The following is a 7,420-nucleotide window of genomic DNA, read 5'->3' as shown; positions in this document are numbered from 1 at the left end:
AGGGACAGTGACGGGCGATGTTACGGACATGGAAATAGGCGATCTTTGTGATGGAGAGGATATGGGGTTGGAAGGACGTCGAGGTTGTGCCCTAGTCTAGTTCATCTTCAGACAGTGGCCAGGTAGGGGGATGGAATTGGTGGCTAGGGTATGGAGTTTATGACAGGGCCAAAGACAATGGCTTTGGTCTTCCCAATGTTTGATTGGAGGAAATTTTGGCTCATCCAGGACTGGATGTTGCAGAAGCAGTCTAGTAACATGGGGGCAGTGGAGGGGTCGAGAGTGGTGGTGGTGAGGTAGAGCTGGGTGTCGTCAGTGTACATGTGGAACCTGAAACACAGATGTGAGTGAATGGGAAGAAGCTTTATGATAAGGAAAGCACCAGAGGCAGCTCATCAGGTGAGGTCTTGCCTCGTCTAGAAATTCTTGTGTGTGAGCGCACGTGCCCGGGGAGTTGATGCCGCTGTCGGCTGGAGCTCGATCGCCTGTGAGCAGGATGGAGCCCAACGGTGGGGCCCTGCTCCACATCGCGATGGTGGAATTCCACATGAACCCACTAGGTAAACGGGGAGGCCTGTTCAGAGCTGGGAGTTTTGGGAGAAGGAGAGAGGGGCCCGGGCCATGAGATTAGAGGGAGGGATGGAGGTTTACGGTGGGCATATCAGGAAAAATGAGTTGAAGAAAAGGAGCTGGATTTACCAAAGTGATGATCAGCTTCCTCTCCTCCCATCTGTTCATTGGCTCCCCTCTCACTATTTTCTTTCACTTTAGCTTTTATCTTATAATGAAAGATAGCTACGGACAAGAAAGTAAAACACATTGTGCATGGACAAAGAGCCCATTGCCATGGTAACACACTGGCTTGGTTAGGCATTTATAGCTGTGCTTCACCTGTCAAAAAGGCAACCAGCCGCCACTGCTAAGCTCCGTTCACGAGATACATTACGGTATTAGAACAGTGTACAAAACTAGGAGAAAGGAAGGAACAAAACTAATCAGGCAATCTGAGAATGAGACGAGCCAGACACAGAAACGTTTGAACATGGCAACATGTACGTGAACTGGGGTGTATTATATAGTGATAAGCAGGAAATGAAGTAGTGTTTAAAATAGTCTTTCTATAAATTGGTAATTGATGATAGTTGGACGGTGCTGTATAAATATGTATAATACTAATTGAGTTAGTCTGCAATGCCCACATGATGAGAAGTGGGTAATGCTGGAAGGAGGTTTGATATTAAACAGATGATGCTATGAACAGAAAAGGTGATGAGTTTGCAATTTGGTAAGCAGCTATGGTAGATAGGGATACAGACAATACTGAGCATGTCACAATGCAAACACACTGGAAGCTGTGCTATCAGTGGAGAGCCTCGCCCATCGGTTCCATTTAGGGAGAAATCATAGGGGCACTGCCCATGATTACCCACTATGGGTGGACATCAGTTCCCACCACCGCCACCCCCCCACAGCTCCCCCCCCACCGCAGTAGCACGAATTTGTAACTTAGACCATCGGCAGTCAAACAAAGCTACAAGCAGTTTATGCACATCTTCTGAATCCTGAGACGGCACATTATCTGAATCCAGAGACGACACATTATCTGAATCCAGAGACTGCACATTATCTGAATCCAGAGACTGCACACTATCTGAATCCTGAGACAACACATTATCTGAATCCAGAGACTGCACATTATCTGAATCCAGAGACTAAACATTATCTGAATCCTGAGACGGCACATTATCTGAATCCAGAGACGACACATTATCTGAATCCAGAGACGACACATTATCTGAATCCAGAGACTGCACATTATCTGAATCCAGAGACTGCACACTATCTGAATCCTGAGACAACACATTATCTGAATCCAGAGACTGCACATTATCTGAATCCAGAGACTAAACATTATCTGAATCCTGAGACGGCACATTATCTGAATCCAGAGACTGCACATTATCTGAATCCAGAGACTACACATTATCTGAATCCTGAGACGGCACATTATCTGAATCCAGAGACTGCACACTATCTGAATCCTGAGACAACACATTATCTGAATTCAGAGACTGCACACTATCTGAATCCTGAGACGGCACATTATCTGAATCCAGAGACTGCACACTATCTGAATCCTGAGACGACACATTATCTGAATCCTGAGACGCCACATTATCTGAATCCAGAGACGACACATTATCTGAATCCAGAGACCACACATTATCTGAATCCAGAGACTGCACATTATCTGAATCCAGAGACGACACATTATCTGAATCCTGAGACGGCACATTATCTGAATCCTGAGACGGCACATTATCTGAATCCAGAGACTGCACACTATCTGAATCCTGAGACAACACATTATCTGAATTCAGAGACTGCACATTATCTGAACCCTGAGAATAAATATTAACTGAACCCAGAGACGACACAATATCTGAACACAGAGATTGCACATTATCTGAATCCAGACATTGCACATTATCTGAATCCAGATCTTGCACATTATCTGAATCCAGAGACTACACATTATCTGAACCAAGAATCTGCACATTATCTGAATCCAAAGACTGCATATTTTCTGAATCCTGGCACAACACATTATTCGAATCCAGAGAGTACACATTAGTTGAACCAAAAATCTGTACCTTATGTGAATACTGATACTACACATTATCTGAATCCAGAGACTGCACATTATATGAACCAAGATTCTGCACATTTTCTGAATCCAGAGCTTGCACATTATCTGAATCAAGAATCTGAACATTATCTGAATCCAGAGACCACACGTTATCTGAATCCAGAGAAAACACATTATCTGAATCCAGAGACTGCACATTATCTGAATCCAGAGACTACACATTATCCTAATCCAGAGACTGCAAATTATCTGAATCCAGAGACTGCACATTATCTGAATCCAGAGACTAAACATTATCTGAATCCAGAGAATACACATTGTCTGAATCCAGAGACTGCACCTTATCTGAACCCTGAGACTAAACATTATCTGAACCCAGACACTACACATTATCTGAATCCAGAGACCACACATTATCTGAATCCAGAGACTAAACATTATCTGAATCCAGAGACTAAACATTATCTGAATCCAGACACTGCACATTATCTGAATCCAGAGACTGCATATTACCTGAACCCTGAGAATAAACATTAACTGAACCCAGAGACGACACAATATCTGAACACAGAGATTGCACATTATCTGAATCCAGAGATTGCACATTATCTGAATCCGGATATTGCACATTATCTGAATCCAGAGACGACACATTATCTGAACCAAGAATCTGCACATTATCTGAATCCAAAGACTGCACATTTTCTGAATCCTGTGACAACACATTATTCGAATCCAGAGAGTACACGTTAGCTGAACCAAAAATCTGTACCTTATGTGAATACTGAGACTACACATTATCTGAATCCAGAGACTACACATTATCTGAATCCAGAGACTGCACATTATCTGAATCAAGAGACCGCACATTATCCGAATCCAGAGACTATACATTATCTGAATCCAGAGACTATCCATTATCTGAAACCAGAGACTACACATCATCTGAATCCAGAGACTGCTCATTATCTGAATCCAGAGACTGCACATTCTTTGAATCCAGAGACAGCACAAAATCTGAACCAAGAATCTGCACATTATCTGAATCCAAAGACTTCACATGATCTGAATCCAGAGACTAAACATTATCTGAATCCAGAGACTGCACATTATCTGATTCCAGAGACTGCACATTACCTAAACCCAGAGGTGAAACATTATCTGAATTCGGAGACTACACATTATCTGAATCCAGAGACCACACTTTATCCGAATCCAGAGACTGCACATTACCTGAATCCAGAGACTACACATTATCTGAACCCTGAGAATAAACATTAACTGAACTCAGAGATGACACAATATCTTAAAACAGAGATTGCACATTATCTGAATCCAGAGATTGCACATTATCTGAATCCAGATATTGCACATTATCTGAATCCAGAGACGACACATTATCTGAACCAAGAATCTGCACATTATCTGAATCCAAAGACTGCACATTTTCTGAATCCTGTGACAACACATTATTCGAAACCAGAGAGTACACGTTAGCTGAACCAAAAATCTGTACCTTATGTGAATACTGAGACTACTCTTTATCTGAATCCAGAAACTACACATTATCTGAATCATGTGACTGCATATTATTCGAATCCAGAGACTGCACATTATCTGAATCCAGAGACTGCACATTATCTGAATCCAGAGACTAGAAATTATCTGAATCCAGAGACTACACATTATCTGAAACCAGAGACTACACATTATCTGAATCCAGAGACTGCACATTACCTGAAACCAGAGACTACACATTATCTGAATCCAGAGACTGCACATTACCTGAAACCAGAGACGACACATTATCTGAATCCAGAGACTGCACCTCATCCGAACCCAGAGACTACACATTATCTGAATCCAGAGATTGCACATTATCTGAATCAAGAATCTGCACATTATCTGAATCCAGAGACTGCACATTATCTGAACCAAGAATCTGCACATTATCTGAATCCAGAGCTTGCACATTATCTGAATCAAGAATCTGCACATTATCTGAACCCAGAGAAAGCACATTATCTGAATCCAGAGACTGCACATGATCTGAATCCAAAGACTACACATTATCTGAATCCTGTGACTGCACATTATCCGAATCCCGAGACTGCAAATTATCTGAATCCAGAGACTGCACATTATCTGAATCCAGAGACTGCACATTATCTGAATCCAGAGAATACACATTGTCTGAATCCAGAGACTGCACCTTATCTGAACCCTGAGACTAAACATTATCTGAACCCAGAAACTACACATTATCTGAATCCAGAGACCACACATTATCTGAATCCAGAGACTAAACATTATCTGAATCCAGAGACTAAACATTATCTGAATCCAGAGACTGCACATTATCTGAATCCAGAGACTGCATATTACCTGAACCCTGAGAATAAACATTAACTGAACCCAGAGACGACACAATATCTGAACACAGAGATTGCACATTATCTGAATCCAGAGATTGCACATTATCTGAATCCAGATCTTGCACATTATCTGAATCCAGAGACTGCACATTATCTGAATCCAGAGACTGCACATTACCTAAACCCAGAGGTGAAACATTATCTGAATCCAGAGATTGCACATTATCTGAATCCGGATATTGCACATTATCTGAATCCAGAGACTACACATTATCTGAACCAAGAATCTGCACATTATCTGAATCCAAAGACTGCACATTTTCTGAATCCTGTGACAAATCATTATTCGAATCCACAGAGCACACGTTAGCTCAACCAAAAATCTGTACCTTATGTGAATACTGAGACTACACATTATCTGAATCCAGAAACTACACATTATCTGAATCATGTGACTACATATTATTCGAATCCAGAGACTGCACATTATCTCAATCCAGAGAATACACATTATCTGAATCCAGAGACTGCACCTTATCTGAACCCTGAGACTAAACATTATCTGAACCCAGACACTACACATTATCTGAATCCAGAGACCACACATTATCTGAATCCAGAGACTAAACATTATCTGAATCCAGAGACTAAACATTATCTGAATCCAGAGACGACACGTTATCTGAATCCAGAGATTGCACATTATCTGAATCAAGAATCTGCACATTATCTGAATCCAGAGACTGCACATTATCTGAACCAAGAATCTGCACATTATCTGAATCCAGAGCTTGCACATTATCTGAATCAAGAATCTGCACATTATCTGAACCCAGAGACCACACATTATCTGAATCCAGAGAAAGCACATTATCTGAATCCAGAGACTGCACATTATTTGAATGCAGAGACTGCACATTATCTGAATCCAAGAACTACACAAAATCTGAATCCTGTGACTGCACATTATCCGAATCCCGAGACTGCAAATTATCTGAATCCAGAGACTGCACATTATCTGAATCCAGAGACTGCACATTATCTGAATCCAGAGAATACACATTGTCTGAATCCAGAGACTGCACCTTATCTGAACCCTGAGACTAAACATTATCTGAACCCAGACACTACACATTATCTGAATCCAGAGACTAAACATTATCTGAATCCAGTGACTAAACATTATCTGAATCCAGAGACTGCACATTATCTGAATCCAGAGACTGCATATTACCTGAACCCTGAGAATAAACATTAACTGAACCCAGAGACGACACAATATATGAACACAGAGATTGCACATTATCTGAATCCAGAGATTGCACATTATCTGAATCCAGATCTTGAACATTATCTGAATCCAGAGACTACACATTATCTGAACCAAGAATCTGCACATTATCTGAATCCAAAGACTGCACATTTTCTGAATCCTGTGACAACACATTATTCGAATCCAGAGAGTACACATTAGTTGAACCAAAAATCTGTACCTTATGTGAATACTGAGACTTCACATTATCTGAATCCAGAGACTTCACATTATCTGAATCCAGAGACTGCACCTCATCCGAACCCAGAGACTACACATTATCTGAATCCAGAGATTGCACATTATCTGAATCAAGAATCTGCACATTATCTGAATCCAGAGACTGCACATTATCTGAACCAAGAATCTGCACATTATCTGAATCCAGAGCTTGCACATTATCTGAATCAAGAATCTGCACATTATCTGAACCCAGAGAAAGCACATTATCTGAATCCAGAGACTGCACATGATCTGAATCCAAAGACTACACATTATCTGAATCCTGTGACTGCACATTATCCGAATCCCGAGACTGCAAATTATCTGAATCCAGAGACTGCACATTATCTGAATCCAGAGACTGCACATTATCTGAATCCAGAGAATACACATTGTCTGAATCCAGAGACTGCACCTTATCTGAACCCTGAGACTAAACATTATCTGAACCCAGAAACTACACATTATCTGAATCCAGAGACCACACATTATCTGAATCCAGAGACTAAACATTATCTGAATCCAGAGACTAAACATTATCTGAATCCAGAGACTGCACATTATCTGAATCCAGAGACTGCATATTACCTGAACCCTGAGAATAAACATTAACTGAACCCAGAGACGACACAATATCTGAACACAGAGATTGCACATTATCTGAATCCAGAGATTGCACATTATCTGAATCCAGATCTTGCACATTATCTGAATCCAGATCTTGCACATTATCTGAATCCAGAGACTGCACATTATCTGAATCCAGAGACTGCACATTACCTAAACCCAGAGGTGAAACATTATCTGAATCCAGAGATTGCACATTATCTGAATCCGGATATTGCACATTATCTGAATCCA

At 41.0% G+C, this 7,420-nt stretch overlaps 1 protein-coding gene across 1 annotated transcript in view; it reads left to right on the top strand.

The window, feature by feature from the left end:
- The window catches only part of htr2aa (5-hydroxytryptamine (serotonin) receptor 2A, genome duplicate a), a 114,005-nt gene that overhangs the window by 35,867 nt on the left and 70,718 nt on the right, over positions 1-7,420 (top strand). The window lies entirely within an intron of this gene.

This window comes from Heptranchias perlo, chromosome 11, assembly GCF_035084215.1.
Source record: "Heptranchias perlo isolate sHepPer1 chromosome 11, sHepPer1.hap1, whole genome shotgun sequence".
NCBI lineage: Eukaryota > Metazoa > Chordata > Chondrichthyes > Hexanchiformes > Hexanchidae > Heptranchias > Heptranchias perlo.
Note: the sequence above shows the minus strand (reverse complement) of the source record. Positions and strands in the feature narration are given on the sequence as shown.